The following is a 14,777-nucleotide window of genomic DNA, read 5'->3' as shown; positions in this document are numbered from 1 at the left end:
ACTCGAGAATTTACCAAAAAAACGAGACTATTGGAGTTGTCCAAAATGTTCTCATTTGTATAAAAAATTGAAAGCCCTAGAGTTGGAAGGCTCCAAGGGAATGGTAGAAGCGCAAAGAGAAGCAATTTGCACTTCTACCAATGAAATGATAACGGCCCAGAAAGAGGTCATTAAATTTACAACGAATGAAATGTTCAAAGCACAACGAAATGCAATTTCGGAGATGCTTAGTTCATTTAAAAATGAATTCATTCTACCGGGTCCATCTGGTGTGAGTGATTCAAACAGAGGAGTGGATTCCTCTGAAAAATTAATAAAAATCATAGCGAGACAATCTATGATGGAACTACCATACTTTGATGGGTCATATAAAGTATGGCCTAAATTTAAAACCACCTTTGAAGAAACTACAAAGGCAGGTGAGTTTTCGGATCTAGAAAATCTTTCTAGACTCCAAAAACATTTAAAAGGGGATGCCCTAAAATTAGTTGATCCTTTGTTGTTAGATCAACGAAACGTTCCAAAAATAATGGAAGTTTTAAAACAACAATTTGGTAGTGTTCGCCAAATTTATGAAGGGTTACTGAAAGACGTGCTTACAATTAAAAGTCCGACTTTCGACATCCCCAAAACAATGATCGAATTTATTACAGCAGTCGAAAACCTAGTAATAAATATTAAAGCTTTAAATCAAATTGATTATCTTAAGGATCAAAGATTGATCAAAGATTTATCAGCCAAACTTCCTACCAATCTTCATCAACAATGGTTGAAGCATGAAATTGATAGGGAGGAAGATGATTCTGTCTATAGTCCACCCAGCTTAGAAATATTCTGTAATTGGCTGATTCCACATAAAAGGCTTGCGACGATGTTGCAATCTGAAAAAAGAGAAAAAACAATAAACTCCAAAACTAAAGAACGTGTATTCGCTCAATTAGATGGTAAATTTAACAACAAACAAAAAAGATATAAATGTTTTACTTGTGATCTAAATCACAAAACTACGGAATGTTCGGTCTTTAAGAAGATGAGCGTTAAAGATCGAAAGGAAATTTTATCAAAAAATAAAATTTGTTTCGGTTGCTGCAATTTTTCCAATCACTTTAAGAAAGATTGTAAATTTACTCGGCAATGCAATATCGGAAATTGTAAACAGAATCATCACCCCGCATTGCATGAAAATTTTAAACAAATTTCGAACAGGGATAATAATGCTCCAGATATCAATAATCAGATTAATCATCATAATAAAATAGATAATGGAGTTTATTATCAAATAATTCCAGTTACGTTAAGTAACGGAAAATCAAGAACTAAAATTCTTGCAGTTTTTGATTTGGGATCATCTATAAGTTTACTATTGAATGAAGTCAAAAACGATATTAATTTGGCGGGTAAAAAAAGGCCATTGTCCCTTACTTGGACAAATGGTGAAATACAAGAGGATGAAGAAAGTGAAGAGGTCTCGGTGCGTATAACCGGATCTAGCAATCGATCCTACATGTTAAGAAATGTACGGACAATAGAGAAGATGTGTTTACCGTCTCAATCGATTAATATTGCAGACTTAAAGAAACGGTATCCTTATTTATCCGACTTGGAGTTGGAAGGATATAAAGATGGCAAACCAAAATTACTAATTGGTTTACCTCATGCCTACATGATTCAGAGTTTTGAATCTAAATCTGGCAGATTTAACGAACCTATTGCCAACAAAACAAGACTAGGGTGGGTATTGTATGGAAGAAAAACAGGCGAACCAAGTAATACCCATACCGTAGCCATGCATCAAGAATTGAATAAAGAGGAAACCTCTATAGCGAAAATGATGCATAATTATTTTTCTATTGAAGATATGGGGGTAAAATTTACAAATAAACCTCTTGTATCGAAACATGAAGAAAGAGCACTAAGTATTATGGAAAATACTTTAAGATATGAAAATGGCCAGTATGAGATTGGGCTTTTATGGAAGGAAGATGAAGTAGAATTTCCAGAAAATTATAACGCTGCAGTAAGCAGACTAAAAATACAAGAAAGAAAAATGAAAAATAATCCTTCGATGCGAGTTTGGTACACAAACAAGTTTAGGGAATATGAATCAAAGGGTTATATTCAAAGGTTAACTCCGGCAGAAATAAGAAATGATTCTAAGAGGATAAATTACATACCTCACTTTTCTGTAATAAATGCAAATAAACAACCTCCAAAACTCAGATTGGTGTTTGATGCTGCGGCCAAGGTAAATGACATCTCTCTAAATTCAAAACTCCTTTCAGGTCCAGATATGAATGCGAGTCTAATCGGAGTTTTGATTCGGTTTAGAGAAAACGAATTCGCGATATCGGGTGACATTCAGGAAATGTTTCACCAAGTAAAAATAAGAAAGGAAGACCAAAGGTCACAAAGACTTGTTTTCCGGGAATCCGAGAATCAGGATATTGATATATATGAAATGAAGGTTATGACTTTTGGGGCAACATGTTCTCCTGCATGTGCTCAATTTGTAAAAAATAAAAATGCTGTAAAATTTGAGCAACAGCACCCAATTGCCGTCAAAGCTATCATCGAAAATCATTACGTAGATGATTACTTAGACAGTTTTTCTTCTATGGTTGAAGCGAAGGATGTTATTTCAAATGTAATAAAAATACACTCTAACGCTCATTTTAATATACGGAACTTTGTTTCAAACTCATCAGAGTTATTAGCCTCTATTCCAAACACACACGTTTCACCGGCAAAGGAAATTTCACTGGGAGATGATAATCAACTTTATGAAAAAGTACTTGGAGTGTTTTGGGATACTGAGATGGATACTATTAATTATAAAACTAAGATAGAAGAATTACCAGTACAGCCAACCAAAAGAGAGGTACTATCCATCACGATGAGCGTGTGCGATCCATTGGGTCTGATATCAAATGTTACTATAGAAGGAAGAATATTGATGCAGGAATTATGGAAACAAGGAATTGATTGGGATGAAAAAATTCCCGAACAATTATGTAAAAAATGGCTTGACTGGAAAACACGCCTAGAAGCACTAAAGGATGTTAAGTTCCCTAGATGCTATTCCAAGGCAAAACACGTCAAGGCTCGTGAGATACATGTATTCACGGATGCGTCAGATAAAGCATATGCATCTGTGGTTTATTTAAGAACAACGTGTGAGGACTTCATAGATGTATGCCTGATTGCAGCAAAGGCAAGAGTCGCACCTACAAAAATGATCTCGATTCCACGCCTGGAGCTACAAGCTGCTGTTCTCGGTACGAGATTGGCACAAACGATAATTAAAGAGTTAAGACTTCCTATAGACAATGTGACTTATTGGACGGACTCTACAACGGTACTGGCTTGGATTCAATCCGAAGCCAGAATATACAAACAGTTTGTAGGGCTAAGAATTAGCGAAATATTAGACAGTACAACCGTGTCCCAGTGGCGATGGGTTGATACAAAAAATAACCCGGCTGATGAAGCAACTAAATTCATAAGGTTCAATTCTAAATGGAAGGATGGACCGATATATCTGAAAAGCGATGAATTATCTTGGCCTAAATCGAATATAAGATTAACTACCACCGAAGAACTGAAACCTATACAAACATTACAAAGGGTTGAAATACCTAAATTTAGGAACATCAACATCGACTGGTGTTCAGACTGGAAAAGATTGAAAAAGTCAATTTGTTTAGCATTGAATTATTTAGATCGGCTCTATTCAAAAATAAAGGTTGAGCCACACACAAATTGTTTATCAAAGAAGAAATTTGATGAAGCAGAAATACTTCTTATAAGAAAGGCACAATGGGAGTCGTTTCCATCAGAAATGTCTAAATTGTATCTAAATCTTCAAATAAGTGAAAAAAGCTCACTTAAAAATCTAACGCCATTTATGGATGATAATGGCATTATGCGATGTAAAGGACGTATAGGAAATGCGGAAGCATGTTCATATACGGCAAAGCACCCCGCAATATTACCGAAAAAACATCACGTTACGAATCTGATTCTTAAATTCTATCATGAAAAGTTCTTTCACCTAAAGATGGATGCCGCCATTGCTTCGGTACGACAAAAATTTTGGGTAATAGACGTTAGAGCCTCCATGAAGCGGATAAAAAAGTCATGTCAGCTATGTAAGAATCTATCTGCTCAGCCCCAACCTCCTATGATGGCTGCTTTACCCAGCTACAGAATGATACCTAATTTGAAACCATTTACTTATACTGGTGTGGACTATTTTGGTCCACTTCATGTATCCATTGGTAGAAGACAAGAAAAACGCTGGGGAGTGTTATTTACTTGTCTGAACACACGTGCTGTGTATTTGGATTTGGCAAACTCACTTAGTACCGATGAATTTATGATATGTCTCAAAAATATGCAATGTAGAAGAGGCAAAATAACCTATATGTTTAGTGATAACGGAACGAATTTTATTGGGGCGAACAATGATCTTAAAAGAATAAAACAAAGATTAGTAGGCGATGGAATTGAATGGCACTTCAATCCTCCATCCGCACCTCATTTCGGAGGAGTATGGGAAAGGATGGTAAAGGAGGTGAAAAGTATATTGAAATTTGTTCAACATACTCTACCTAAAAATGTGCTCAGAGGGTTATTTGCTGAAATTGAATTTATTATAAACAGTCGTCCATTAACTCACATACCGTTAGAAACGGAAGATGACGAAGTGTTAACTCCACATCACTTTTTGATAGGATGCGCTGGAGATGCGGAGCCTGCTATAAATGATATTTCAAATTCAGAAGGTCTCCGATAACATTGGAAAAGGTCGCAACAATTAGCTAAACTGTACTGGGATCGCTGGTTGAAGGAATATGTGCCCTCTTTGACTAAGAGACAAAAATGGTTAAATTCCGTGACGCCGATTAAAGTAGGCGACTTAGTTATTTTCCCGAATGAGGAAAAAAGAGGAAAATGGATCAAAGGCCTGGTTCTCGCTGTCAGGCCAGGCAAAGATGGAATTATAAGATCTGTAAAGATTAAAACAGAGAAAGGTGATTTAATAAGACCAGTTATTAAATTAACCGTTTTAGACGTTAAAAGGACCAGTAGTGCGGATGAACAAGAGTCATCCGCCAAAACTCAAATTAGCGAGTCCTCAAATACAGTGAATTACATTAATCAGGATGTCAAACCCAAACGTATTATATACGATGAAAATAAATTAAAAAATAATTCAAAGAAACCAACTTTAGAAATACAAAGCAGTACAGGGTTTACTTCATTGAATAACTTATGTTTGAATATACTATTATTATTACTGCTCATTTGCCAAGCATTTGGAGCAGTTTCGAATGGGTTCATTGCATACGATTGCACCAACGCTGAAGTAAACTTAACATCTTATTCGCTATTAGATGTAGCCTCATGTCTACCAACTAGCAAAAATTTATCAACACAGGAAGTTCCAATTCAAGTCCTTCAAAGAAATTCGAAAGGCACAACGCAAGTATTTCAGTGTAAGGTCATAATTAAAAGATCAATTCGTCATTGTGGCATGCACTCGCATACCTCTGATTATGAACACGGGTATGCCTATATAGTAAAGGAATTTACTCCGGATGAGTGCAGAAGAGCTCATTTATTGAATTCCTTAAATCTTGCACATGATTATAACTTGAGAGAATTAAAACGAAATGGAACTACACGGGGAGAAGCTCTTATTATAGGAAATGTAAAAGGTAGCACTTGCGATGGAGGAACTTATAGAACACCGTTTTATACGTGGACTAATGCATTAGTTTACTATGAATACGAAATAACATTGCGCGACTATATGGCAACAATTGATATTGAAAATAATGAAATAAAATTGCGAAATGGATTAGTGTGTATTTATACCCATGGAAAATGTTTAGATTCTGAAGATGGGTATTTAACTTGGGATATAAATCTGAAGGAAAGGTGCGAAGATACAGAGTTTGAGGTAATATATGAAGGTATAGTTAATAAAACTTTAGATAATAATACACATAAAGTTGGAGGAAAATTTAACGCTATATATACAACTATTTCAAATACGCATTTATTTTCAATAAAAACAAGAGATGTGACGAAAATTTGCGGATATACTGGTTACAAAACAGATCATCCTCGCATTCTGATATTAGAGGAAGCTGAATTCAGGTCTCCTTTTAAGCGTAAACCGACAAGTAAGAATTATGATATTTTTACATATTTTAATTCAAAAATCACGTTGGTGGAAAATTATATTGGTCAAAAACTGGACGATGTTTATGGAACCATTATGACTGAAATGTGTAAAATTGATAAAGCCATGATGGAAACAAAGCTAACTCTAGCAAGATTGAATCCCACAGAATTTGTTAATAGTATTGTAAAGCAGCCTGGGTACACAGCAGTTGTAGCTGGAGAAGTGCTTCACATACTGGAATGTAAACCGGTTTATGTAACCTATCGAACATCTGAGAGATGCTACCAAGAGATACCAGTCAATTATAAGAATGCAACGATGTTTTTGACTCCAGTAACTCGTATATTGCAAAAAAGAGGTACTGAAATTGATTGCACCCCTATACTCCCAGCAAAATTCAGATTTGGAAATCGATGGTATACTACAGACGGACGTCTTAGAGAGACCACATCACCCAACAAATTAACCACTGACATAATAACTACGTGGTCATACACCCCACTTCCGAGTTTAATGGAGAGTGGCGTTTATGATTCAGACAGCATTGATAAAATGCGAAATATGATTTATGAGCAAGGAGATAGGAGAATAGCCTCAACCATTTTACATAAAGTCTTATCGGGACAACACCCAAATTATCAGGGATTCAGTTTCGATGCATTAGTATCAGAAAAGATAATCGAAAATGTTTTAAATAAATATTGGAAAAAGTTCATTTCATGGTCAAATTGGATAGGAAATGTAACATCAACATTCATAGGAATTTATATGATTGGACGAATAATAAAATTTGTTTTCGACACTATTATGCACGGAAAAATATTATATGACATCTACGGTCTTGGATGGCAATTATTAGCGTCGTTTTGGGACTCATTGACGACATTTCTATCTCATAGAAATGCTATAAAAAAACAACGAAAAGAGGTGAACGATGATCTTTCGAATTCAGCCAGAGAGATAAAAAATCTTGAAATTGAAACTAACGAGCTTAGACAGCCACCAGCTCATTACTACCCTAGAATTATTGTGGATGAAAGATCAAATTAACCGACTTAATTTCCAAGGTAATTTTTTAACGGGGTCCGGAGGTCCTATTTTGTTTGTAAATCTACATAGTTGATTTACGGGGTCCGGTGTAGATTACGAGGATGAATTTGAGCTTGTTTACAATAACCTAAACCAATAAATTTTAATCTCAAAATGATTTGTAAACCAAGGAAACGAACATGTGGTCTAGACTTAGACGGAGACGTCGGTTGTATATTTATCGACTAGACCGCCTTCATGTTGGAATTGGGGCAATAAAAAAAGGACCAAATCTTATCCTCAATGCAGGATAAACAGAATTCAATGTTTATTCCTTTACGGCATAGATTCGTTATGTTTTTATTCGCCTATGCGTAAGCTATATTCACCACTTAGATCCTTGATCGAGTGGTGAGAAGAGAATCGCTCTCTATTTCCACTCTTCGCTTAATTTTGGATTCTCCTTTTGCTTTGGTAAATTTTGAGTAAATCTCACGCACACATCTATTTTGTTATTCGGAAAACTCTCAAATGAGAGGAAAATGTATAGATTAAAGAACTAACATAGACATAAGAAAAATGTAAACTAATCAAAAATTTGTAAATAAATCAGTTGTATTTTAGACACCAAATTGGACGGATAGTCCAGCAGTTTTTTATTTCTTGAAAGAAATAATTTTTTTACACATGTTAGTACCGAATTGTGGATCTTCAAATCTTGACAACTACACAGGTGATGAAACATGGATTTACTCATATAAGTCCGAAACTAAACAGTACGCGACTGTATGGGTGTCCCAAGGAAAACCTAATCCAACCAAAGTTGTTTGCGCTCGAAGCACTTCGAAGAAAACAGTGACTTGGATTTTCGGTATAAACGAACATATCGCTATCGTTGCTTTAGAGGATCGTAAGACCGTCAATTCTGATTGGTATACCACCATTTGTTTGCCAGAAGTTTTTCGTGAAATAAGGAAAACAGATGCAAAATGCAAAATCGGTTCAAATAACCGAATATTTGAGCACCTAAAACGTCGGAATTGATAGGCCACCCACCGTACAGTCCTGACTTGGCACCTAACGACTTCTTTTTGTTTCCCTTCCGTGAAGAATAAACTGCGTGGAGAGCGATTTAATACTCCTGAAGAAGCTGTTGAAGCGTTTAAAAAATCATATTTTGGGGGTACCTAAGAGTGGAAAAAATGTTATGAAAATGGATTCAAGGGTATGCTAAAGTGTATTGATCATATCAGGAGAATATTTCGAACAATAAAACCATTACCGATCAAATATTATATTATTTTCATTTCTAGGCTAAATACATAAATAACGACCATATTTCCGGTTCCGGAATTACCGGGAACAGTGGTCCAAAAGTTGAAATGCAGCTAACTACTCACTGGTATTATGCAAAAGAAATTTTATAAACAGTTTTTAAATTTTAAACCCGAGGTGGAAATAAGCCCATTTTGCGCACGAAAATGTGGATCAAGATTTCCGATTGTGAACCAAAAAATCAAACACCGTGAATTGAAAAAATTGAGTAACAAACCTAAAATTGCGATTATGATTTAAATTGTGGGAAATGAAATTGAAGACCTTTTTAAATTCTAAGTAAAACCAAAATTTATCTTTTCAAAAATCGTTCGTTTTAAAATTCATTATAATGTCTACAATAAATATGTGATATGAAAAGATAATACTGACTATTTTTATTTTCTGTTAATCAAAAAATTTGCTTATTTCCTTCCCTATTTTAAGCAACTCGAATTCTTACTTCGTTAGTCACTCTTAAAGTAGCAAAAGTGAACATTTCTTCAATTTTTCAACGTTTGGTTCAAGGGTTGACCGTTCGTAACCTCGCCAAATGACGAAATCATTGAACTTTGCATCGATTTTAGGAAAATTACTCTGCCAAACGCTCTGAAACACTCGGCAGTAGAGGTAATTGCACTATGCATCTACATCTTAGGGAACAAGCACAGAAGGAAACTGAAAATTGAACACCATAGAACAATTTCTTTTTTTAACCTTATTTCGTAGCTTGAAAATCGCATTAATTCTCTGCTTACAATTACCTGGCAACGCTGTCGTCAACCCGCTATGACTCGGTCGCTCTTTTTCTTGGTGCTCCTTGTCTGTCAATTCTCTCACTCCAATCTATCGGAACAGATGTTCGACTCGCGTGCGTGAGTGCGTGAACTTATTCTCCCACTGCTTTCACTCTACTTGCCTCCTTCCGACAACTTCCACGAGAGTATACCAGCCAACAGCCTATCCTTTGTTCCTTGGTGTCAAGCTTCGCGTACCAACTAATCAAAGACAGGATTTACACTTCATATCATTAGAGTTCCACAGTTTGCATACCCACCGTACACAGTTGGTAACATGGACCGAGTTTCACTCAGCTTTTCTCCGTTTTCTTTCGCGTCTCAGCTGTTATTTTACACTCTCTTTTCGACGCCTTCTTTGATGGATCATGAGGAAAATCGATAGCACTCTACTGCTCAAATCTACCTCATTCCTCCTTGCTACTGCCTTCTCCTACTTCAATAGCTTTTCCTTTCGTTTGGTCATTCGCGAATCATTTTCTTGCTGTTTTCACGATTATCCTATCAGATGAAATTTCCACTCGGAGGCGTTTTGTTAATCAATCACCTGCACTTTTACCTCTTCTCTATATTGTCTCCGCGGACTGTGTTTTTATAACACACATTCAATCGTATGGCGTGCGCGAGTTTGACGTAAATGACGTTTTAGTCGACGTTATTGTTTCGTTGATAGTGTAAGTCAACCAGCACGTATTGGTACACGATTACACGAAACGTGAATTTTCAATATTGAATTTAAATGCATATGTACGTACATCGCCATATCATCACAATTGTTCAAACCATCGCAAATTACATGCATCCATGACACCATACGCGACAGTGCGAATACAGAAGCAACCATCCAGTCGTCACATACAGATTAGATAGAAACAAAAGGAAAAATAGATATGTACTGTATTATGCAGATAATTTCAATAAATATGATATAACGAGCATTCAAATAATGTTCACTTTGAAAGGTGCATCTAAATGATCTGTTTTTGCTCTTTATGTAAAAAATCCTACGTCATACGCTGCTAACTTTTCTTTTTCCAAATAAACCCTATGCTAATCTAGATTGTTTCTTACTTCATTACCCACAGAATCGAACCAATTTGCTCACATCTGCCTTTTCACTGCACCGATACTTTCAAGTCGCCAAAACCCGAATTCTCCTGGTTCCAACAGCTGCACGTCCGAATCGATTCACCTTTCAGATGTTCCATCAATTTTTTTTCACTTTTAGAAACGACAAGATTTCCGTCTGCCACAAATTTTGCGAAAATCTTTTGGTGGATTCGACTTTCCCGAACGCGATGATCACTTCCGGTGAATTGGCAGTGGTCTACTTCCAAAGAAAATGTTTAATTTTGTTGGAAGGTCTGGAAGAAGAAAAATCTTTTCTGAAATTGGCGAAGTTCGATCATTTTTCCATCTTTTCTTCTTTATTCCTGTCTTTTTTCAATTGCGTACACTCACAATTCACTCTTCTCCCGCTTACTCTCGGCGATACACTCACGCTAAAGGTTCAGTGCGACTAGGACGGCCTGAAATTACCAGTTTCGATTTTTCGTGTAAAATTCTTGGTTCTTAGATTATTCGTCTAATTCTTTTCCATTTATCCATCATCTAAAACAAAACGACATATCATGAAGTTTTGAAATATAATTATAATACTAGTTTTGCACTACGACGAGACAGCTGATTTGTTTTTTTTTCTTACTTTTCTTGGTTCTGCCAAAATATCGACAACAATCAGAGATGCCATTTATACATATTTATTCGTATTATACAGATTTTGATTTTGTTTTTATCGAATTTGGAGTTTTTATCGAGTTTCGGTCGGGTCCGGGTAGTTTTTTTCATCCGGTACGGGTCGTGTTCGAGTTTGAAAAAAAAACTAATCTCGAGGTCGGGTACGGATAAAAAATTTTTATTTTCGATCGGGTACGGATCGGGTTCGGGTTTGAAAAAAATGCTTACCCGACCATCTTTAATGTGCATATAGGTTTAATACAGAGTACATATTTTATACAGATTTCCTAAATTTAATACATATTTATACAGATTTCACCAAAAGCAAGGTAGAAAAATTTGATTTTTTTTGTCTGAGTTATCTAATGGTATTTGATTGCAGTGACGAAAAAGTTTATTTATCATAGGACAAATAAATAACTCAAAATGAAAATTTTTTGTGCGCATATTTGAGGATAAACACACAAACACATTTATATTATAATTTGAAACCAATTTAAACTGATATTCAAAAAGTCGTGCCATCATGAAACTTTGTCCGACTGTGTAGTATGACCTGACTTGACGTTGCATATTGGAAGTTGGAATTTCATATCAACTTGTGAAGTCCACATTTTCAAACTAGATAAGTATATGATATTACAATTTGTTACTGATAAAAAAAACTTAAATTTCATCGTTGAATACTCGCGTGAGCGCGGCTATGATAAGAATGAATGCTCATTGAATCTATTATCCTATAACCATAATCTATTGGAATATATCTTTTAACATATTTTTATTGTAGAAATTTCATTTTTTTAATGAATACAGATAAATACAGATTTTTTATGCAAAACAATAGATTTTCTATGAAAATATCTGGCATCTCTGGCAATTGACTGTTTGCGGCTAAGAACTTATGCCTATATTGTTTCAATGCATAATTGAATGAAGTATATCCGTCTTTCGAAAAATATATTTCATCTTATTTGTACTGTACATTTTATGAGTCCCTATCAAACAAGATTAGGGTGTTTCGATAAACGTGAGAACTATTCTTTTGATATTAGATTTCATTCAACCACTTTCTTGGATCATTATACAAGCACTGTAAATACGATGAGAATAACACTGTAGTAACGAAAGCAGTACAAGCTCGAAACTATTAAAGTAACTCTCGTGGCTTGACTCCAAAATCACGTAACGTAACTGTCTCATCTTGTTATTTGTATCATATGGTCATTTGTTACTGGGTCATTTTTCATATTATTATTGAACATGAATATTTAGTTCAGTAATTTTCTGCCTAATTTTCGAAATTGAGCATTTGAAACAAGGAAATGGCAACATGTGTCGCTCACTAATTGCTCCCAAGTTTATCTTCTCCTTACTTCATGACTCCAAAATTTGATGAAGTGTTTATTCGCGCTTATCACATTGCTTTTACGAGTGCTAGACATCTTTTGGATCATACCACAACGAAATTACCCAACTGTAAATGACAGGTTCTCTTTGTTTACTTTATCTTCCGCGATTGCCAGATTAATTCTATATTTGAAACTTAACTTTTCACATGACTTTCAAGTCAAAACCCCAAGCTGCAGACTATTGGAAACAGTCCTTTGATAGCTCCGTAATAATCGAAAGATAAAGTAAACGAATTGAACATCTCATTTGCAATTAGGCCCTTTGGTTTGGCATTTCTATGTGGAGCACGTCAAACAGTACGATTTATATAAGTGAAGTATTCACTTCTGTCTATATCTCGTATGCGAACGAAGCGTAAAGTTTATGTTTGCATTAAGTGCAAGTTTAAATAAGCTTAAAAGTTGGAAACATTCCAATATTGTTGTAATCGAAAAAATTATCAATTATAATACAAATAAAGGAAAACAGTACCTAAGTTCTTTGTTCACATGACGTTCAGCATATTCAGACGAAAATTGAAAGCTATACATTTTTAATAAGAATCGATCGACGACAAATTAATCAGAGTACTACATTCCGATGCGGGAATTGACATTCTGAACACACATCTGGCGTGTTACACAAACGCCTTGTTCTCTGAACCGCCAATTCGATCGACGACACAGCAAGTCAAATATTGCACTCGTAATTGCGATCATAAACTATTTAAATTTGTTACCTTGTTGCACATCAATAGATTCAAATCTATTGGACACACAGCACCAGAATACTAAGATTTCGTATATAAGTAGCTCTTTCAGATTATCACATCAGCGGTGTACTTTATCAAAATATTACTTCATCAACACTGAAACTAGCAACACCATATAAATTCGCTCTCTTTCTCGCAGTAGACGAATCACCTGCACTCTTTCTGATCACTCAATGCGTACTGACACTCACAATTTCTTAGCACCGCGACCCAATCCCTTCCAAACCCAAACACTCCTGATGACCAACACACGCCATATGCCCCATAGACTAGACCTTCTTCTTATTTTTCTAAGCAACCAATCAACCAACTGAGTGTCAAAGGCAGAAAAACTTTTCATTCAATTTCATAACTTTCACAGTACTGCTACATACCAGTTTCTAGGCAACATATTCCAGTATTGCACCTATCCGTAGCGTCACAAATCGTAATCCACATAGAGCGTCACGGAATAGAACACAGCAAATCAAATATTTTATCCACTATGGAGCACAGCAGCAGACTATAGCTTTTTTCTGCTTCTTTCCAATCCAACCAACAAGCTTCAACCTTCTTCCGAACTTGACACCGACGACAACGAGAGTGAGAAACAAGTACCTAACTAACAGCCAGAAGTAGTGAAATCCGAGTGCTTTTGTCCAAAATGCGATGATTGGGGGATACGGAGCACTCACTGAAAAACACCAGTAAAAATCGATCAGCTAAGACACAATCCATATCGTTAATCAACTGTCAAACAGGCTAGACACTACACGCTTGTTCACTGTTACTCAGTTCCCTAAAACTAAACTGTACCCAAATCTGGTACTTAGTTGCGCGAAATCGCTTCGAAGTAGATTTGACATTCCTTCAACAGTAATCGCTCATCGGCAGCCAGGATTATCAGTGTGGTCACCTCGACTTGGTTCTTTGATCCTGAAAGTAATAATCTGATCTGCCCTCCGATGTTTTCGGGTCGATTCACGTCATCTAGGCATAACCTTTCCCTACAAGATTGGTAGACATAACTTCACAATTACCGAATATAATCTGACAAATATTAGAAGAGTAGAAATTTATTTTCGTGTGGAAAAACACCATGATCATACTTACATCTTTTGCGTCCTGCAAAGCCGTCACACTAGACATAACAATTTCTGAGGTGCATCAGCATGGACTTTCACCAGTTTTGAACAACTTGTTATATAATCTATTGACCAAGAAACACATTTCTATTTATTTATTTATTTATAATTATAAAATTCATCTGACAATAAAATGGTCTTAATGAATATGTATCAGTCAAGTCATAAAATTGTAGAACGTAGTATTTTCTGCGAAAATTTGTGAGTTGGTTCACCAAAATCGAAAAAAAGTTCAACAGTGCCAAACGTCCTCAAACAAGATGTTATCGGTTCGTAATACTCGAACGTCGTTCGATGAAATCTCGGCTGCAGTAAACTGGTGGAGCGCAGCGATCGTTGTGAAGCACGGAAATCAAAAAGAGACAGAATCTTCGAAGAGTCGATATCACCGTTAATCAGTTTTGCCACGAAAACCGCTTGCT

The 14,777-nt window shown here is 35.8% G+C and overlaps 1 protein-coding gene across 8 annotated transcripts in view; it reads right to left on the bottom strand.

The window, feature by feature from the left end:
- LOC131439155 (transcriptional activator protein Pur-beta) overlaps nucleotides 1-13,857 on the bottom strand; it is a 33,246-nt gene extending 19,389 nt beyond the window's left edge. Inside the window, exons 1-4 of one of the 8 annotated variants that reach the window (XM_058609848.1) lie at nucleotides 13,606-13,857; nucleotides 10,405-10,697; nucleotides 9,590-9,917; nucleotides 9,301-9,534 (exon numbers count right to left, since the gene is read on the bottom strand). The gene's annotated coding sequence lies outside the window, so the exon portion shown is untranslated. The other 7 variants (XM_058609841.1, XM_058609843.1, XM_058609844.1 and 4 more) reach the window with 7 other exon arrangements.
- Between the last annotated feature and the right edge of the window lie 920 nt (nucleotides 13,858-14,777).

The sequence above is a fragment of the Malaya genurostris genome, chromosome 3 (assembly GCF_030247185.1).
Source record: "Malaya genurostris strain Urasoe2022 chromosome 3, Malgen_1.1, whole genome shotgun sequence".
Taxonomy (NCBI): domain Eukaryota; kingdom Metazoa; phylum Arthropoda; class Insecta; order Diptera; family Culicidae; genus Malaya; species Malaya genurostris.
This window is presented reverse-complemented; position numbering and strand designations above follow the sequence as displayed.